Source organism: Macaca mulatta, chromosome 10 (assembly GCF_049350105.2).
Source record: "Macaca mulatta isolate MMU2019108-1 chromosome 10, T2T-MMU8v2.0, whole genome shotgun sequence".
Taxonomy (NCBI): Eukaryota; Metazoa; Chordata; class Mammalia; order Primates; family Cercopithecidae; genus Macaca; species Macaca mulatta.
In genome coordinates, this window is record NC_133415.1 from 99,278,730 (window position 1) to 99,300,903 (window position 22,174).

Consider the following 22,174-nt stretch of genomic DNA (forward strand, 5'->3'; position numbering starts at 1 on the left):
CCCTATCATATCCTGCTGGACAAAGGTCCAAGGAACATCTTATCACATCCCACTGGAAAAAGGGCCAAACTGCTTGACCATAGGTACATCTTACCAATATCCTGCCGGGCAGCAAGTCAGATGGCCCAGACCCCTCCTGCCCATACCTATAAGTACCCCAGCCTGTAAGCGGTCAGACTCTGGCTTTAAGCTGACCCTCCATCTCTGCAGGTTTCTGCAATATGCCTGTGTTGCTGTTGAGCCCCCCTCTCTCTCTGTGTCTTTCTTTAACCCTCACCTTCCCTTCAAAGCCAAACAGCAACAATTACTTGTTTTTTACTTAAAGTTAAAGAACGAGTGGGATCCAAGGAACCAAGTGGTAGACCAGGAGCATGTCCAAGTTATTTTCAGGAAACAGAGCAACAAAGCACAAAGGCAAAATTTCTAATAGAAATCCTTTTAATAACTTAGCTTGTCTCAGGGATTACCATCTCCTCCCCTTTAGTAGAAAAGTGTGACTTATTACTGTAGACCAATTACTCCACTACAGTAAACACCTTAGAATGTAGTTTTGAATCACATCTGTCTACCTGAAAGCTCAGAGGTAAAATTAGGCAAGTACCCACAAAAACAAACACAACACACTCAACAACAAAACATCTCGAATGGGGACAAAGGTTTTTCAAAAAGTGCCTAGACTAAAAAGCCTAGATTGTAAACAGTAAATACAATTCTGTATCCACCCCCAGTTTGTGTTAATATGTAGGATAACCAGATAGTTTTAACTGTATGGCTAAGCCATTTATTTATTTATATAGACAGACAGAGCTAGCACTGCTTTGTCCTTTAAAATTTATCTGCCACACAAGGCTTAAACCACTAAACCAAGTGTCTCTACTAAGGCTAAGAATACTGCATCTATGCAGGGATGAGAAGCTTATCACATACTCACACTCACACACACCAAGCTCTTGGGAGTCAACTTTCAACTCTCCATTGATTTTATGCCCCTCTATCTTTTATTTGCATTCTTTCTCAATTTTCCTATCATACAAAACATGGTAGGGCTGGGCACGGCGGCTCATACCTGTAATGCCAGCACTTTGGGAGGTCGAGGTGCGAGGATCAGCTGAGATCAGGAGTTCAAGACCAGCCTGGCCAACATGGTGAAACCCTGTCTCTACCAAAAATACAAAAATTAGCCAGGCGTGGTGGTGCATGCCTGTAGTCCCAGCTACTTGGGAGGCTGAGGCAGGAGAATTGCTTGAACCTGGGAGGCGGAGGTTGCAGTGAGCCGAGATCGTGTGACTGTTCTCCAGCCTGGGAGCCTGGGTGGCAGAGTGAGACTCCATCTAAAACAAACAACAAACAAAACACATAATAGAAATCTCAACACATTCGCACCTCGTTCTGGTGACCCAGTAGTATTACTTGTGTACAATTAAGCAAGAGACCAAAATCACAGAGCAAGTGGACAGGGTGGGAATCACAGGGTAGGGAACAGATATAAAAACACAGATGTGCAGATTTCAGCAGAAAACTCAAGGATCCACACCCTGTGTTGGAGCAGAAGACTCTTTACAAGCGCACATCCCTTCAGCCATCGCTCCTATCCTTGGACCGGAAAGCAGGGCCACAGCTTTTGCTTTTGAACCTAGGGTCCTCAAAACGAGCGTGTGGAGTCCATAAATACAATCTGGTTGAAAACAGATGACACAACACACCTACATGAACTGTCTGACTGTTAAATTCATGTTACAAAACACTAACTTCAGGATTTATTTTTGAATCTTTTTTCCACAGAGAAAGTAACACACCTCTTGGGGAAAGGTCACAGATTGAGAAGACAGGCCCTGGGTAAAAATTAAGACAGCACCTGGAGTTGATAGGCCTGCCTAGGAGAGAAACACGGGCACTGTCACACTGCCACAGGGGACTGCTGCTGAGGTCAGCAGGCCAGTCCACATGCCACGCAAGGTGGCTATTGAGCCAAGTCATAAAAATCTTCCAAATCAACATGGAACAAGTCCCACTCATTTTCAAAGTCTGTCAGTTCATCGTCCCCATCTGCCACGAGCATAAGCAACATCTCACCCAGCTCAAAGGTGACAACCTCTTCTTCATTGTTGTCAAAGGGGTCATTGTTCTCTCTTTCCTCAATGAACTCCTAGAAGTGGTTCCTTCACTGGGCCCAGTATCTGCTTGCCTGTCTCTGTGTAGCCTTTCTATGGCCATCAGGGAATACCTGCTTGTAAAAACACATCCCCCAAGATAGACAGCTCCCCCGTCCTTCATCAAAATCCCTGCACGCCTGGCTGCTCATTGCCTCCTTAACTTTCTGGATGAGTTTCTGCTTCTCTTCTTTCTCCCACCCGGTGCTCACTGGGAATGACAAAGTTAGATGTGATCCAGTATTCTGGGTAGGACACTATGATCTTGCTCTCAAATAGCTTAGTGCCCTTCCACTTGTGAATACACTTGAGACAGTAGGTGTGGCTGCAGCTGGAGAGGATCCCAAAGCCACACTCACCGGTGCTGGCTTTCTCACAGGCCACCTTCATGCAGATCCCACACACCATATCCTTGCTGCACTGCACAGCCAGTGAGAGCTCTGTTTCCTTCTCATGGGCCTCAGAGCAAGATTTTTACATGCTGTGGTCTCTGGGCAGCATCCATTGGAGGTAGGACCTGCAGCTTACATGATCACATGACTCTCTGTGGAGACACACACAGTTCTACCCATTTCCATCTCTCCCACTGCAGCCTAGGGGCAAAGTGGCTTCTTTGTTATCACAGCTGTTTGCTCTTTCTCTGATTCTCCCTTGGTCACTGCAGAAAGAGGCAGCATGGCTGCAGTAGAGTTGCCTGGGAACAAACTGAACAGCATCCACCAGTCCTCTGAACACACTCCTACAGTTGCAAAGTTTGAATTGGACTCAGCTTCGCCTGTATTCGTTTCAACAAGCGGTCCAACTATGAACGAGAGACTTGAGGAAGCAGCAAGGGATGATTTTGTAGTTAGATCTGTAGCAGTTGCTTCTTTCCGTTTCAGTGGCTTGCTGAGTTCACGTCTGCAGCGGCCTCCATAAACACAGCACCCTGGCTGAAAATACGTGCCCACTACGCCATGTGGACTGTCAGAGAGGGAGTGCAAGTAGCGACAGTTATCTCCTTCCTTACAAATCCCATGCACAAAATACCAGTAGGTGACCTGTTCAGTTCAGCCGTTGCTGCAGCTACTGCCACTCCTTCTTCCCAACCCCAGGGACGGGGGTGGTGACTGTGGGATAGGGGTGGGATAGCTGACAATGCAGGTCCTGCTCCTGATATTGTGGCTGTTGTTTTGGGAGCTGCAGCCTCCACTGTGACTGTTTATCCCACACGCCCATTTTTGGCAAGATTAACTTTGATCCCATGGTTAAGATGATGTGTAGGCCAATATACTTTTATATCAATTGTTTCTTTTCTGCTGCTGCTGATAATAATAACTTTAAAATAGTAAGCTCCAGCCAGGCACGGTGGCTCAGGCCTGTAATCCCAGTTCTTTGGGAAGCCAAGGCAGCAGATTCACTTGAGACCAGGAGTTCGAGACCATCCTGGGCAACACAGTATAACCCCCTCTCTAAAAAACAAAACAAACACAAAAACACTAGAAAAAATTAGCTGGGTATGGTGGTGCACACCTATAGTCCCAGCTACTCAGGGAGCTGAGGTAGGAGGATCATGTGAGTCTGAGTGGTCAAGGCTGTAGTGAGCTATGATCGTGCCACTGCACTCCAGCCTGTCCCAGCACTTTGAGAGGCTGAGGCAGTCGGATCATGAGATCAGGAGATTGAGACCATCTTGGCTAACATGGTGAAACCCCATCTCTACTGAAATACAAAAAAAAATTGCCAGGCGTGGTGGCAAGTGCCTGTAGTCTCAGCTTCTCAGGAGGCTGAGGCAGGAGAATGGCATGAACCCAGGAGATGGAGTTTGCAGTGAGCCGAGATCGTGCCACTGCACTCCAGCCTGGGCGACAGAGCGAGACTCTGTCAAAAAAAAAAAAAAAAAAAAAAGCTGGGCGCGGTGGCTCACGCCTGTAATCCCAGCACTTTGGGAGGCCGAGGCAGGTGGATCATCTGAGGTCGGGAGTTTGAGACTAGCCTGACCAACATGGAGAAACCCCATCTCTACTAAAAATACAAAATTAGCTGGGCATGGTGGTGCATGCCCGTAATCCCAGCTACTCAGGAAGGCTGAGGCAGGAGAATCGCTTGAACCCGGGAGGCGGAGGTTGCAGTGAGCTGAGATCACGCCATTGCACTCCAGCCTGGGCAACAAGAGGAAAACTCCGTCTAAAAATAAAAAAATTAGACTACGAAAAAGATGAAATTTCTGGGAAAGAGGGGGAAATCATGTTAGGAAACTAGAGGTGTTGGTGGGAGAGAGGATTATCTGTCTAGCACATACAGCCTATAACACATAAATTTCATGTAGACTTTTGGCTTAACATTTTTAACAGTAAACCAGCAGGATTCTAGAGAAAATATAAAAAAATTTTCTTGCCTAATCTCTAGGTAAGAATACCAAGCCATCAAAGGCAGTGGCCACAAAAGAAATGACTGCCGAATTTTACTCTAGACAATTTAAAATCTTGCTTTTAGAAACAAACAAGTAAAAAGACACTTAGAAAATACATTTGTTAAGTATATGAAAGAAATGGTTTGTTGACTTCATTTAATTATCTCTTACACATTTATAAGAAGATTACACTACCATAAAAATGATCTATGAATATGAAGGGTAAGTAATAAAAGGGAAATGCAAATGAAGAATAAATATGTGAAAAGAGCCCATAAACTACAAATTAAAAATGCAAATGTTTATTTATTTATTTATTTTTTGAGACAGAGTCTCACTCTGTCACCCAGGCTTGAGTGCAGTGGCTCCATCTAAGCTCATTACAAACTCTGCCTCCTGGGTTCATGCAATTCTCCTGCCTCAGCCTCCCGAGTAGCTGAGATTACAGGTGCGTGCCAGCAAACCTGGATAATTCTTGTATTTTTAGTAGAAATGAGGTTTGCCATTTTGGCCAAGCTGGTCTTGAACTCCTGACCTCAGGTGACCCGTCTGCCTCAGCCTCCCAAAGTGCTGGGATTACAGGCGTGAGCCACCACACCTGGCCAAAAATGCAAATGTTTACATACACTTTTTGGCCTTTATAGTTGGCAGATTATAAAGAAAAATGATACATAGGATGGGTATCAGTTTGGGAAAATGTTAATTCTGATAATTTTTTTGGAATATAATTTCTAAAACAAATTATATTTGTTGGAGGCCACTCCACACCAAGTTGGAGACCACTCCACACCAGATTTAAAATGAGCATGCACTTTCATAGAGCAATTCTATTTCTATTAATGTGCCCTAAGGAAATAGCTGTCCAAAGATAAGTGTGTAGGTACCTTTCTCACAGTTCATGTTAACGGCAATACGCTGTAAAAAATCTAAATGTGAAAAAAGGATAAAATAACTTGTAGAAATCTATAAGGTGAGATGCTAGGTACCCATTAAAAATTATAATGCAGGTGACTTCCTGCTGACAAGGATATAAAAGAAAAAACACATAATGTAGGGATATTCTAAGTGATATGGGTGGAGTTTACAATATTTTTAAATAAAATGTACTTTACACACAAAAGTAAGGCATTGGGTTTTTTATTTTTGTAAAAATAACACATATTTCCTAAGGGTTTAAATATATATGTAAATACTAAACACAGGGAAAAAATTGTACCAAAAGAAAAATTAAAAATCGACTTCATCCTCACACATAACAATAGTGCAGTCTATGCCAGGATTTTGTTTACAAAGGCCTAGGAAATTCAAAACTTGCATCATTCAACACTAATATCCCCCTAGGAATAGACATGGAATAGAGAGGAGGCGTTCTCAGGGGCATAAATTTACATTATTTGTGGAATATATGTACGCTAATGCTGCCTTTTAAATATTCTCAGCTTTAGATCTGATGTTGTATTGAGTGTTCTCTACTAAATTAACTGCACAGTGCATTGTGGTGTTGGTTTAAGTATCTTTGTAGTATATTATAACATCTAATTTCCACTTCAAAGTAATTGATCTTCATGAATTTTTTTTTTAAACCCTCTAAAAGCTCCACTGTTTAATGAATATTTGGATGGGACTGGTGTAGTAATTAAAATACTTAACATTTTAATAAAAGTAAATGTTAAAATAACTACCTTACAAAATCATTTAGAATATTCTAAAGCATTAGTAACAATGTGTTCATCACAGGACACTAGCAGTCATGGATCTGAATGTTAAATGAGTCTATTGTAGTTTATATGCTAAAGTGATATGGCCAAGTGTCACTGAAGTAACCAAAGTTCACAATTAGTGTTCTTTACTGCTTATAAGTGATATGACTCCTTACAAATTTTGGAAACTTTGGGAGATCTGTATGATATTGAAATTCATATCTAATATTGATGTCGGGCAGGCAAGCCCCCAGATTAGGGCTTAGCCCAGGATGGTTTTTGGTGAGCTGGTGGTGTTGGACAGCAACTTTTACTGAGGTGGCAGTGCACAGCTGCAGCAGAAATACTGCTTGTGGAGTGGGGTTCCCTGATAGGTGGTGTGCGCAGAGTAGCAGCTCAGGGGAACTTCCACAGTTGTGTTTATACCCACAGTTTTTTTTTTTTTTTTTTTTTTTTGAGACAGAGTCTTGCTCTGTCGCCCAGGCTGGAGTGCAATGGTGCAATCTCGGCTCACTACAACCTCCGCCTCCCAGGTTCAAGTGATTCTTCCACCTCAGCCTCCTGAGTAGCTGAGATTACAGGCACCCGCCATCATGCCTGGCTAATTTTTTTTTTTTTTTTTTTTGTAGAGAGGGGGTTTCAGCATGTTGACCAGGGTGGTCTTGAACTCCTGACCTCAGGTGATTTGCCCACCTCAGCCTCCCAAAGTATTGGGATTATGGGCGTGAGCCACCGCCCCGGGCCTATAGCCACTTTTAATTATATGCACATTAACAGTCAGATTATGCAGAGATATTTAGAAAAAGGGTGGTAATCTCCAGGTTGTCAGGCCGTTGCCATGGAAAGAGGCTGTAACTTCCAGTGTTGCATGGCAACAGTAAACTGACATGGCACTCACTGGTAGGCATGTCTTATGGAGAGGGGCTTCTGCTTCTTCCCTGTTTCTTTAACCTGGTCTGCAGTCTGAACCTGCCTCTGGAGTCAAATCCCACCTCCTACCTCAATATGAGACATAATTATGAATATGATCATTCTTTGGCCTCATTTCAAATTTGTATAATTGAAATTCCTGTACTATAGGTGGCACTGTACTAAGTATTTTCGATAGTTTCACTTGAAATGTATAGATATAAACACTTGGAAATAAAGTCAAGAATACACGCTAACCTGATGACAGTACTTATTTCTCTAGAGATGATCAACGTAAATGGGACTTCTTGCTAATATTTTACTCTTTTTATCAACAAAAACATGTATTCATTTTATTTGATACATAATTAAAAATTGACCATGTGAAAATAATGGTATCAGTAGACAACACTATACCTGTAATAAGAAAAACCCAGAATCATAATCGAAAACTATCCCCCAAACTGGGAGGGAGCCAAGAGACCAAAAAATGAGTTAGGCAAGTCCAGTTTGGCAAGTAGATGAGTTTATTAGGACTTACATATATGGCACTCCTGGACAGCAGGGGGACAGCTTTAGAGATCCACCCTGCCTCCCAGCCCTAAGCTACTTTTTCATTTTTTGAGATGGAGTCTCGCTCTGTCGCCCAGGCTGAAGTGCAGTAGTGCGATTTCAGCTCACTGCAAGCTCCACCTCCCGGGTTCACACCATTCTCCTGCCTGAGCTTCCCGAGTAGCTGGGACTACAGGTGCCCGCCACCACACCTGGCTAATTTTTTTGTATTGTTTAGTAGAGACGGGGTTTCACCCTGTTAACCAGGATGGTCTCGAATCTCCTGACCTTGTGATCCGCCTACCTCGGCCTCCCAAAGTGCTGGGATTACAGACGTGAGCCACCGTGCCCGGCCCCAGGCTACTTTTAAGCAAATTTTCTGGCTTTTTGCTGACCATGTGTGCAATAAGACTGTTTTCTTGTAGATTCTTAGATACTTTCTGGGATGCTTGGGTTCATAGGGACACCTGCTCCTTGGCTGGGCACCATGACCTTGGCTCACCGGCTGGCCTTCAGGGTTCAGGCAGCAGACATATACCCTTAAGCAAACTGATGGGGGACCCATCACACTAGAGAACCACACTTGCTTAACCATATTATGAATGGGTTGGAGAATTCTAAGCTGTCTTTGCCCTTGGCTGGTGACTTCTCATATCTCATCCTCACAATTGCTACCCTTAAAATAGGGACAAGATTCACCTCACTCAGGCTTTTGTATGTAAAATAGTAGAGCTCCCAGAGCTCCTAGGATAATGCCCATCTAATATAAAATAGGTGCTCCACAAAAGACAGTTAATTTCAACTTCTCTCATTTTACAGAGAAAGAAACTAGGGCCAAATAGGGACAGTGAGTTTTTCAAGGCCCTACAGTAATTTTTATGAGTTGAGGCTGAAGCGTAGGTCCCCTGGCTGGCTGCCAATTCCCTCCCACTAGGAGATCTCCCACCACCCCCTTATTGGCTCCATCTTTCCTCCTCCTACCTCGCCTTCCACCCAAATGGTCCTTCAAGTGAAGCAAGCACTAATTCCAGGTCTCAGTTATTTCCTTCCATTTTACCAGAGAGGAACCCAAGGGACAGAGTCGGTTGAGACAAGTCCAAAGATTAAACACTACCCTTTTATGCCAATTATATTTTACCTTTTCTTTACACTTTAACCACCCAAGCATGCATTCATAAACACTCTATTTTATGCATCTGTAAACACTCTATTTTAGCTTTGCCTGTTACTTGAAGTCCAGGTACATGAAAACACACATGTTCCCTTGTGTCTATGTTTGTGACATTTGTTCATGTTACCATGTTTAGCATGTTATTTTTATTACTGTACAATATTTCAGTATATGAGTATACTGCCATGTAATTATCCATTCTACTTCTAATGGATGTTTGAATTTTTCCAGTTTATAGACATTATAGTGCTGCTATGAACATTCTTGTACACAAATTCTGGTGAACAAAAGCATGACTTTCCATAAGATATTACCTAGGACTGTAATTGCTAAGTTATAGGGTACAGATATCTTCAATTTTAGTAGATAATGCTAAAATGTCTTCTTTTTGGAAATTGTAAAAATATATTCTTCACCAACAATGTGTGTGATTCCAGTTGTTCCACATTCTTGCCAAAACTTGGTATTGTCAATCATTTTAGTTTTAGCCAATCCTTTTAATTTTAGGTGGTTGTGTGGTACCATGTCATTTTGAGATTAATTAGATTTCTCACAATTACTGATAAGGTTGAGCACCTTTTCTACACCTATTGCCCATGTTGATATTGGGTGTGTGTGACGTGCCGATTCAAGTATTTTGCTGATTTTTAAAATTGGGTTGTCTGCTATCAATTCAAAAAGGTTTTGTGTATATACAGTGTAAGAACACTGTGTCAGGTGTATTTATTGCCAATACTTTCTTCCATTCTTTGGCTTGCCTCTTTTACTCTTAAAGGTGTCTTTTGAGAACAGGAGTTCTTAATTTTAATGTAGTCAAATTTATCAATCTTTTCCTTTTTGGTTAATGTGGTTTTGTCCTATTTAAGACATAATTTCCTACTTCAGATTCATGAAAATATTGTCCTATTATATCAGCGAATGCTTTGTTTTACCTTTCACAATTAGACATGAATTCACATGTGATTGATTTAAGTATATGGTGAAAGGTAGATTTATTTTTCTCTCATATAATTTCCCAGATGACTCAACACCATCTATTGAAAAGACCATTCCTTCCTCACTGCTCTGCAGTATGGCTTTTTTTCATAAGCTATATAGGTTTATTTCTGGGTTCTATATTTTGTTTCTGTCCTTTGATTATCTGTTCTTATGCCAATACCATACTTAATTACTGTAATTTAAAAATAAGTCTTAATATCTGGTAGTATAAGTCTCAACTTTGTTCTTCAAGATTGGCTGGGCTATTCTTGGCCTTTTGCATTTCTAGGTACATTGTAATGTCAGCTTATCAATTTCCACTAAAAACCTTGCTAGGAGTTTGATAGGGATTGCATTGAATTTATCAATTAACTTGTCAAATCTTGACATCTTTACAGTATTTAGTTTTTCAATTCATGGACATAGTAATCACATTTATTTAGGTCTTTAGTTTTCCTAAGCCCTCCAAGTGCCCACTCATGTCTTTCTGGCATAATAGCAAAGTCCTCACTTTGACTTATGAGGCCCTAAATGATCTGTTTCCTGTTAACTCTTTTGACCTTCTCCCCTGCTACTCCACCCCTTGTGAATGTAGTCCAGCTATGGTGGCCTTCTTGCTGTTCTAGACCCTGAGGAGACAGCAGTGAACATATGCAAAAAGCTCTCCCTTTACGAAGTTCCCCATTCCAGTAAGGAAAACAGATAACAAACCATATCAATAAATAAAATACATAGTAAGTTAAATGGTGATGTGTAGAAGAGAAAAACATATACAGTACGGAGAAGAAATACGAAATGGCAGGAGGTTAACATTTTAGATAGAGTGGCCAAGGAAGGGCTGAGAAGATGGCTTTTAAGTCGATATTTTAAGAAAGCGAGAAAAATAACCATGTGGATTCCAGGAGGAAGGGTCTCCCAGGCAGAGAAATCAGAAAGTGTAAAAACTCTAGGACAGCCTAAATAGCTCCTTGTGTTCAAGGATCGGTAAGAAAGCTACTGAAGCTGAAAAAGAAGAGAGGTAAAGGATTAACAGGAGAATAGCTCAAGTACGTAGTGTCTCATAAGGAAGAGTGAAGATTTAGGCTTTTAATCTGGCTCACGTCGGGGCCACCAGAATGCTTAGAGCAGTGAGTGACTCTGTCTGAACTCTGTTTTAAAGGGATTGCCCTGACTGCATGGGGGCAAGGGTAGAACCAGTAATCCAGATGAGAGACGATGGTGGCTTGGATCAGAGTCGTATCAGTGAAATCATGGGAAGAGGTCAAATTCTTAATATATTTGGCAGGTAATCTGACAGGATTTGTTGATTACTAGATGTGGATATATTAGAAACAGAGAAGTCAGGGTTGACGCCTCAGCCTAAGCAACTGATTTAATTCTTTTGGTAGTTGTAGAGCTATTCATATTTTCTATTTCTTTCTGGATCAGTCAGTCAATTTTAGTAACTTCTATTTTCTAAAAGTTTATCTATTTGGTCCACTTTTACTGGCATAAATGGTTCATCCCTCTCTTTTATGGTGTTTTAAATGTATGCATCATTTATAAATAAAACTTATTTTTATTTGAAAGGATTCATTTCTTCTGTTTATTAGGCTACCCTCATATTCCAGTATTCATTATTTGTACCTTTCCTTTTCTGTTCTAAGTAAGTTTCAATAGTGTTAATTTTATTAGTCTTTTTAAATAACTGAATTTTGACTTTGTTGCTTCCTTGCATTGTATGTTTTCTATTTCAGATTGCTATTTGGTATTCTTTGTTTATACTTTGTTTTGTTGTTCCAATATCTTGAGATAAGTGCTTCATTATTACTTTTTTCTTGTATTCTTTTCAATTGTATGCATGTAAGATGATAAACTTCTCCCTAAGAACTGCTCTAACTGTACCTTGATAGACAGTTCTTTCTCATGATTCAGTTCAAATTATCTTTTTATTTCCTTTAGTTTGATAATCCCATTCAAGATCATTCATTCTTCATCTCCTTCTTTCCTCACTTTCCCAGATTTTAATCGTGCATTTAAAAATGGAGAACATATTATCTAAATACAGGCTCCTACCTGCTAAGGATACATTCGTCAATGAACAAGATAGACAAATCCTGGTCCCTCATGGAGTGTACATTCTAGTGAGGAAGACAAACCAATTACAAATGTATAGGGTAGCTATAAAGTTGGGAAACATGAGTAAATATTTTACTTTATGTGAGCATGTTTTATAATCAATTAACACCTGCACTTGACAGAGTAGGGGAAGGTCACCCAAAGTGAGTCTACTGTGATTGTATGTTACCCCATTATGCCAGAATGCAGAGGGACTGGTTTGATGATTAATTTTCAAAGATGGATTGGGTGATATGGCCACATGGAATTGGCTGTGGATTCTCCAGATCTTAAACTCATCAATTACTTCTTCTGAGGGATGCTAAATGCACTGGTGAGTCTTGTGAAAATCAGAGTCAAGGCCGGGCGCTGTGGCTCATACCTGTAATCCCAGCACTCTGGGAGGCTAAGGTGGGTGGATCACGAGGTCAAGAGTTTGAGACCAGCCTGGCCAACATGGCGAAACCCTGTCTCTACAAAAAATACAAAAATTAGCTGGGTATGGTGGCACATGCCTGTAGTCCCAGCTACTTGGGAGGCTGAGGCAGAACAATCATTTGAACCCAAGAGGTGGAGGTTGCAGTGAGCCAAGACCGTGCCACTGCACTCCAGCCTGGGCAACAGAGTGAGACTCTGCCTCAAAAAAAAAAAAAAAAAAAAAAAAAAACAACACGGGGAAATCAGAGTCAATGCACACTGAACCACACATTGCTAACTAGGGAGAAGAATCTGAATATATTGTAACATCGGTAAACAATTATATATATATATATACACACACACACTCACCTATATCCAGGATTTATGGCCATCATGTAGATTGATGAGGAGTCAACGGCCAGAATAATTTGATCATGCTGATTCAAGGCCACATCTGTAGGAGTTTAAAGTCCTGTATAGAGGCCTACCACCTCTGCAAGATGCCTTGAAGTCTTTTTGCTCAAATTCTCCCTTTGTATATTGGGGCTAAAGCAAATCTAGAACAAAGAATTACTGTCAAGGCTAAGTGTAAAGTATGTGAAGTATAAAGAGTAAAATGCTAAACAGACAAAGTCTTCAATAGATACAATGACTGCATAATGTATTGCTCTAACCAGGGCACCTTTGGGGGCAAATCGGGGTGCAAATAATTTCTCTAATTGGCACAAGCTTCTATCACCTTGGTTAAATTAGGAGCTATGGTAACCCACATCAAAAATGGTAGTTTAATGAGAGAGATAGAGAAAAGAGAAGAGGGGGTGAAGGGACAGAAAGGAACAGAAAGAGAGGCATAGATAGATTATCAAAGCTGACAGGAGCTTCCAGTATCATCCAGTACTTATTCTCACCCTGTGGTTTACATGCCCTAAGGAAACTGTGGGTCTATTCCAACAAGTAAAGGAAACCACAGGATTTACTTGGCATATCTCCTTGGAGGACAAATTATACTTAATGTCACATAATAGAAGCCATTACTATTCTATGAAAAATATAAATACAGAGCAAATCACAAAATCATTTATTAAAAAAAAAAAAACTAACCTTTTCAATAAATGGTGCTGGAGCAATTGGATATCCATAGACTTAAAAAACCAAACCTTGACTTAAACCTCAAACTTTACACAAAAATGAACTCAAAATGAATCAAAGACATAAATGTAAAACTACAAAACTTTTAGGAAAAGTTAAAATCTTTAGACTGGAAACAAAAACGTGATCCATAAAAGAAGATATTTATAAATTAGACCTCATCAAAATTAAAAACTTTTGCTCTGTGAAAGACAAGTGAAGAGAATGAAATGACAAACTACAAAGTGGGAGAACATATTTGCAAACTACACATTTGACGAAGGGTTGGTATCTAATATATACAAAGACCTCTTGACACTCAACAGCAGGCCAGGCGCGGTGGCTCATGCCTGTAATCCCAGCACTTTGGGAGGCCAAGGCGGGCAGATCACCAGGTCAGGAGATTAAGACCATCCTGGCTAACACGGTGAAACCCTGTCTCTACTAAAAACACAAAAAATTAGCCGGGCGTGGCGTCGGGCGCCTGTAGTCCCAGCTACTCTGGAGGCTGAGGCAGGAGAACGGCGTGAACCCAGGAGGCAGAGCTTGCAGTGAGCCGAGATCCCACTACTGCATTCTAGCCTGGACAACAGAGTGAGACTCTGTCTCAAAAAAAAAAATCCAATTAGAAAGTGGGAAAAAGACATGAGAGGATATTTCACTGACAAGGACACACAGATGGAAAATAAGCACATGAAAAATGTTCAACATCATTAGCCAGTAAGGAAATGCAAATTAAAACCATAGTGTGATATCACTACATGCCTATCAAAATGGCTAAAATAAAAAACAGTAACACCACTAAGTGCTGGCAAGGATGTGGTGAGACTGGATCACTCACACATTGCTGGTGGGAATGTAAAATGGTACAACCACTCTGGAAAACGGTTTGGCAGTATCTTATGTGCAATTACTCTACAACCTGGCAATTTTACTACTGGGCATTTATCCCAGAAAATAAAAACATATGTTAACACAAAAACCTATACACTAATTTTCATAGTAGCTTCATTTGTAATAGCCCCAAACAGGAAGCAGCTCAGATGTCTTTCAAGGGTAAATCATTAAACAAATGGCATACATCCATACCATGGAATACTTCTCGGCAATAACAAGAAGCAAATTATCAATACATATAGTGACTTGGATGAATCTCCAGGGAATTATGTTGATGATAAAAACCAATCCCAGAAGTTATATACTGTATGATAATATTTATATAACATCCTTGAAATGATAACATTTTAGAAATGGAGAAGAGATTAGCAGTTAGTTGGGACAGGAGAGAGGGTGGGGGGACAGTGGTTGTGGTTATTGAAGAAGCAAATGTGGGTAACACCAGAGATCCTGGAGGTGATGAAAATGTTCTGTAACATGACAATGGTGGTGAATACTAGAACCTACACATGATAAAACTGTATAGAATTAACACACACATACAAATGAAGTAAAGCTAAGGAAATCTGAATAAGATTGGAGAATTTTATCAACCTCAATATCCTGGTTTTGATATTGTACTATAATTTTGCAGATAACTGCAGAGAATAAAATGTGAAAAATAGGAGGGTACAGGGAATTGGTGGTTGAAGCTGGATAGGTAAATGTGGCAGGTGGGGAAGGCACCGTTTTAGGAATCTGCACTTTGGCTAGGTGTATGTCGTCAAAGAGCCTAACAGTCTAGTCTTTTTTTTTTTTTTTTTTTTTTTTAAAGCGACAGGGTCTTACTCTGTTGCCCAGGCTAGAGTGCAGTGATGTGATCATAGCTCACTGCTGCCTCGAATGCTGGGGCTCAAGTGATCTCACCTCAGCCTCCCAAGAAGCTCGGACTATAGGCACATGCCACCATACCTGGAATTTTAAAATTGTTTGTAGAGACAAGGTCTTGTTATGTTGCCCAGGATGGTCTCAAACTTCTGGCCTCAGGAAATCCTCCTGCCTCAGCCTTGTAAAGTGCTAGGATTACAGGTATGAGCCACCATGGCTGGCCTAGAGCCTGGTCTTTTAGAGTCTGATGGATTTGAGGATGGAGCTCAGTGCTATCCCTCACCAGCTGTGTTACTGTGGGCAAAATTGCTTATTTTTTTAATCCTCCCTTTTCTCATCTCCAGAATAACAAGATTGCAAAATAATAATTCCCTCTAGGGCGCCTGTGTCAGTTAATGAGATCGTGAATAGGGACACGCTTAGCACTCAGTATCTTCCTGCAGCTTGCCAAAATAGCCACAGTGTATACAAAAATGTAAGTATCTTTCTGTATAACTGGGCTACAAACGATGGTAGAAAACATAATCATACCACTCCAAGGTCATTTCACATCTTCATGTTTACAACAGGCTATTCTGAAATAGTCATTCGATTGAGAAATTAAATTCTGTTTTCAACATTCACATGTGCTCTCTGGTACATTCTCTCCTCTCAAGCACTCCCTCTCCCTTTCCTCTGATTTTGCCTCAGAATTATGGTTGTCAATGAAAAGAGTCAAACTCTGTAAAATATTTGAAGAGATGTATTCTGAGCCAAATATGAGTAACCAATGGCCCATAACACAGCCTTCAGGAGATCCCAAAAACATGTGCCCAAGGTGGTCAGGCTACAACTTGGTTTTACACATTTTAGGGGCATAAAAGACATTAATCAATACAAATAAGATGTACATTGGTTCAGTCTGGGAAGGTAGGACAACTGGAAGCCAGGGGCTTCCAGGTCATAAGCAGATTCAAATACTTTCTGAGTGGCAATTGGTTGAAAGGGTTAAGTTATTGTCTAAAGACTTAGAATCAATGGAAAGGAATGTCTGGGCTAAGATAAGGGATTATGGAGACCAAGTTTTTATCATGCAGGCAAAGTCTCCAGATAGCTGGCTTCAGAGAGAATACATTATAAATGCTTCTTATCAGACTTAAAGAGTCTTCTCAGTAATTTCAAAAGGCAGGAGGGTATAATGAGGCATGTCCGACCCCACTTCCCATCATGGCCTGAACTAGTTTTTCAGGTTAACTTCGGAATTTACTTTGCCAAGAGGAGGGGTCCGTTCCAGCGGTTGGAGGGCTTAGAATTTTATTTTTGGTTTACACAGTCTTCGTGCAGGGAAGCACTTAAAAAAAAAAAAATGAAGGAACAAGGGAATGTGTGTCAGGTCTGGGTGCTGGTGGCTGGGCCCTGCTGGCCTCTGTAGGGGCATTTCACCCCTTTGGGTCTTTGGTTTAGGCTTCAGTCCTGCTGCATCCTCTGCTGGGGTCGTTTAGTCACTCCCGCCTTTGGATGCAAGTGAGCATCTGGGCCCACTGTCCTCCTATGAGGCCTCTGGTCCAGATGTCCTCACCCTATGCTCACCTCATCCCATCCCTGGCCACTCTCAGTCTCTGGCTCTCTGTATCACTTATCTATTACTGCTAGAACAAATGCCTGCAAACTTAGTGGCTCAAAATAAAAACTTTTCTTAGAGGTCTAGATGTTAGAAGTCCAAAGCAGGTCTCATGGGGCTAAAATCAAGGTGCTGGCAAGACTTGGTTTTATACATTTTAGGGACACAAAAGACATTAATCAATACAAATAAGATGTACATTGGTTCAGTCTTTCTGAAGGCTCTAGGGGGGAACCTGTCTCCCTGCCTTTTCCTGCTTCTGGAGGCTCTTACTTGTCTTTTATTATCTGATTTTCTTGCCTCCCTCTTTTAAGGACCCTTTTGATTATATCAGACCCACCCGGATAATCCAGGATAATTGCCCCAACTCAGGATTCTGTAAGCCAAAACAAAACTCCCAGGCCCCCCAACAGACTGAACAGGGAGTCAAGTGAAACCTGAAAAATGATATTCACAATCATGATGGAAAGGAAGGGAGGTTGGACACACCTCGTTATACCCTCTCCCTTTTGGAGTTCAGCAGAACTAACCAGCATTAACACTAAAATAGAGATCACGAGACTGACAAAACAAACTATGGCAATAAGAGATCAAATTCCATCCTGACTCTGGTGTAGCATCATATGACAGATATCAGACCCTGAAGGAAATCAAAATATTTTACCCCAAAATACATTTCTCTGACATTTTGAAATGGCCCTGCAAAGCTGTCTTTTGTGGGGAAAATTCTGCATCTGTAGAGAACTTCCATTAATGCAGCCCAGTCTTTCTGGGATCTAGGAGAGATTAACTAAGAGTCTGACAACTTTAAGGTCTGAAAAGAGACATTTACCATCTATTCTCGCTGAAGCCTGCTGCCTGGAGGCTTCATCTACATAGTAAGAACCTTGGCTTTCACAACTCCCCCCACCCACTTATCTTAACTAAAGCATTTCTTTCTACTAACTTCAAGTCTGTAGTTTAACTCTTTCAACCCATTGCCAATCAGACAATTTTTGAATCCACCTATGACCTGTAAGCTCCCCAACTCTTTGAGATGTCTCACCTTTCCAGGCCAAATCAATCTATTCCTTACATGTATTGATCTATGTCTTTGCCTGTAACTTTTGTCTCCCTTAACCATATAAAACCAAACTGTAACCTGACCTCCTTGAGCACACTTTCTCAGGACCCCCTGAGACTCTTCCTGGAGCCACGGTCACTCATATTGGCTTAGAATAAACTCCTTTACATATTTTACAGTTTGGGTTTTTCGTTTACAATTATTAATCACGTTTGCCAAGTAAGGTCACATATTCACAGGTTCTGGGGGTTAGGATGTGGACATCTTTGGGGGGGCAATTGTTCCGCCTTCCATACCATCCTATTATTCCCAATCCCTTTCTGGGACAAGCAGCACACACTGGATTCCCCCAGGTCACTGATGGGTCATGGGGAAGTGGAGGTGCTACTTTACGCTGTCCTACTGCTCAAAGTGCCAAACTGCCTCTCCTCTTCCATGCAGCTGCCTCGTGGGGGTGAGAGGCACCAGGTGAGGCCTCTTATCTCAGATATTCAAGTGGAAAGAGTGGCACAAGCCTATCTGGGGTGTGTGTTATATGACATCATGCCTGGGGTACATAGTAGGCATGAATAAAGAGCACTGGGGAATTTTCAGGCTAAGCCTTGATGTGACAATCCTGCATTCCCCAATCCTTCCCTGTTCCCACTATAATCAGGACCAACAGAGCTGAATCCTACAGGTAGTGAGCTGGGCTTGATTAGGAAATGAGAAGGTTCTGGGTGTGATGATCTAGGTTCTATATAGGTAGGCTCAGATGCGCGCTGGGCCTGCTAGCTGTATTGGAGTTGATCTGAGAAGGTGAGTTCAAGCTCTGTTTCAGTGGGTGGCAGGGAAAGTTTTGTTCAAGACAGATCTGGAAAACAGAGTCTCACACTTTGACACATAGGGAGAGACCCCAATATCCAAAATCCCAGCTGCTGTAGCACACCCGTGGGCTCTCCTGAGGGCCCAGAAGGAGAGAGAACCTGAAGGCCAAGGTTGGTATGCTGTTACGGATTTCTGGTTTCCTCTGTGTGTGTGGTTGGGCATGGGGGTTGCGGTACCTGATGTCACATACTTCTGTCCTCAATTTTAAGGTGTGGCTTCTCAGGAGTCTGTGCTCCCCGAGAACAGGAGGTGAAGAATGAAAAGGAAAATGGCTCGGTCATTTCTAGAGGTGATATCACAGGTGAATTGCTTACTTCTGATTTCCTTCCTAAAATACCAATTTACAGCGCGGAAGACATTTTGCATTTGTTCCACAAGGGTGCAGTTCCCCATTCTGGTGATGAGGTGACAGTTAGAGGGGCAACAGAGGGGACCTAAATAACCCAGAAGCTTTCTTTAGTGACCCAAGATTTAGTATTCATTCAACAAACTGCTCAAGCTCTGACCCAAGATTTAGTATTCATTCAACAAACTGCTCAATGACTGCCCCAAGATTGAGGATTCATTCAACAAACTACTAAAGGACTGACTGACCAAGGGGAGTCATCAGAGCAGGTCTTCTAGGCATGAATTTGTTTGAAAACTTTCAGGCTGAAAAATAGGAGTCCCCGGGGATAGTGAGTTCAGGCTGAAGTCGAACAGCTTGCATGTGTTGGGGGTGCAGGGAGCAATGGCTTAACTTGGTGTCAAATCTATGGGAGAGCTGGAGCAGTGCACAGGCAGTCAGGTGGCTGGGATGAAGGTGGAGGGATGCCCCCATATTTCTGGGTAACAAGAGGGCACTGGTCCTGACAGACTTAAAATCCAACACATCAAACTATGCTAATTAAAATAACATAGAAATGATAATACATTGATGGATAAACAGAAGAAAACAGAAGGCCAGATACACATTGTGGTAGAATGAACAATCTCCCCCACTCATTGCAAGATGTCCCCATCCTAGTCCCCATCCTGGAAGCTGCGAATGTGTTATTTTACATGGAAAAAGGGACTTTGCAGGTGTGATTAAGTTGAGGATTTTCAGATGGAGGTTTCTCTTGGGTTGTCCGGGTGGGCCTGAAATGTAATCACTGGGTCTTTGTAAGAAACACAGGGGGATGCTAAGTTGCTGGCTTTGAAGACAGGATAGGGCTGGCCACAAGCCAAGGAATGCAGGTGGTTTCTAGAAAGCTAGAAAAGTTGAGGAATCAGATTCTTCCTAGAGCCTGCAGTGGGGACACAGCACTGCTAACCCATATTGTACTTCTGAACTCCAGAACTGTAAGATTATAAATTTGTGTTGTTTTAAGCCATGAAGTTGGTAGTAATTTGTTACAGCAGCAGTAAGAAACATTCATTTCCCACTAATCCACATATTTAGGGCCACATATTTAAAAGAACTGAGTAAATGACGGAGATCATGTTTACATTAGAGGACAGGCTGATTTAATCGTGGCATTAAATAACAATGTCCAAATATAATAGCTAGAATTCCACTGAATCATAAATGAATTTACCAAAACATCTTTTAAAATGAAGTCTGAAGACATTTTCATCCCTCAGGCAGACCTGAGTTAAATTTTACTTCTGTAATTTTTAATTTTTGAAATTATATAAGAAATCTATCAATGTATGATGTTCTTTTTAACTATGCAGATGAAGAATTTTTTCAAAGTCCTTTTTAATCGCTAACCCTACTCACCACTGTCCTCAGTTTTATACACAGTAGATCTTTTTTTATTGGTATGTCTATATTCTGTAACTTTTTAAGTTTTGTAATTTATTTTGGAGATGTTTCCATAGCAGTACACATAGATGGCCCTTATTCTCAACATCTGCAATGTGTTCTGCAGCGTGAATTGTCTTGTTTTTGGACCTTTCTCCTGTTTACAGATCTCTATGTTTGCAGTATTTCAGTGGTAGACATAATGTCGCCATGAAGTCTGCATATTCTTGAACTTTAAGAAAGCTATCTAGACTTAGAATTTCTGAGTCAAGGGCATTCACCTCTAACCATCTGAGATGTTAACAAGTCATGCTCCAAAAGTACTATGCAGACTTTGCAGTCCACAAATCAGTGTGACTGACGGCTTGGTTCCATCTCTTAGAAACACTGCATAGTATCCAGGTTTTAAATGTTGTGACTGTCTTGCCAAAACAAGCATGACTTGCTGCTAATATTATGTGCATTTAATTGAGAACAGTTTATCGACTTATTGATTATTTGTATGCTTTCTTCAGTGAACTTTTCATTCATATACTTTAGGCATTTGTCTAGTCTGCAGCTTCTATTTTTTTTCTTATTGATCTGTATAAATTCCGAATTAGTTCCTTGTTGGTTGTACAACATACTAATTTGTTTTTTGTGTCCCTTTTATTTTTTCAGAGAGCTTTCTTTCTCTTTATAAGGTCGATTTTATTATTTCCTTTTATCTGGCACTTGAGTCTTTAAGAAATTTTTCTATTGTAAGTTTGAAAATCCTCATTTTGAAACATTTTGATAGTTTCAATAATTATCTTTCATTTCATCTGGAACATATTCTCATAGTCAGGGAGGGATCTTGCTCTCCCCCTACTAATGGATGTTCAGTTATTACCTCAGTATTCATTGAACTGTTTCCCAACAGACTTGCAGGTCATCTTTTTTAGGTAGTAAACATTTCTATATTTGCATCTGTTTCTGGGCTCTTTCTTTGTTCTCATCTGTGCTGATGACATTCCTAACCCACTCGAATTACTACAACTTGACTCCACACTATGGCAAGAACAAGACCTTCATTAACTTTTCATGTAAAAACTAGTCTGTCACATTTTTCCCTTGTGTGAAAATCATGTATCCATTTATCACATTTTACAAAAATAATCTTAATGGATTTTTTTAAATGGAGAGACTATTGAATTTATGTATATACTTGGGAGACCTGACATGGTTCTAGTATTACTTGCAAAGAACTTTTGACTGCTCATATTGAGAGACTCTGTCAAATCTTTAGTTTTGACTGATTTATAATACTGGTCCAAAACCCAGTAGGTTCAAGACTCAAGAAGAGCTGCTGCTTAAGTTTCAGTCTGAAGCAGAAAGAGAACGATGTCCCAGCTCACACTGTCAGGCAGGACGAATTCCCTTATCATTCTGCCTGGGTGCGATTCTGACTTAGAGGTATTTGGTCATAATCCCACAGATGGTAGCTCTACCCTACTGACTCAGCCATGCATGTACAACAAATGTCTGTTTCCTTAGCTGTTACTTTATCATGAGGATAAGTAATTTTGTCTTCCTAAACTCTACAAGAGTAAATAATACTTTTATTGTTTGCACTTTGTTATAGTTTTTTGGCTAC

General features: G+C 41.0%; 1 protein-coding gene and 1 pseudogene across 10 annotated transcripts in view; both read right to left on the reverse strand.

The window, feature by feature from the left end:
- Positions 1 to 426: 426 nt before the first annotated feature.
- Positions 427 to 22,174, reverse strand: part of ZNF334 (zinc finger protein 334) — a 51,297-nt gene continuing 29,549 nt past the window's right edge. For 9 of the 10 annotated variants that reach the window (XR_013400014.1, XR_013400007.1, XR_013400013.1 and 6 more), the window contains 2 exons: positions 12,739 to 12,926; positions 427 to 1,331 (listed from right to left, as the gene is read on the reverse strand). The gene's annotated coding sequence lies outside the window, so the exon portion shown is untranslated. The remainder of the gene's footprint in view (positions 1,332 to 12,738; positions 12,927 to 22,174) is intronic. The other variant, XR_013400003.1, reaches the window with a different exon arrangement.
- LOC107000384 (E3 ubiquitin-protein ligase makorin-1 pseudogene) lies at positions 2,034 to 3,199 on the reverse strand (annotated as a pseudogene).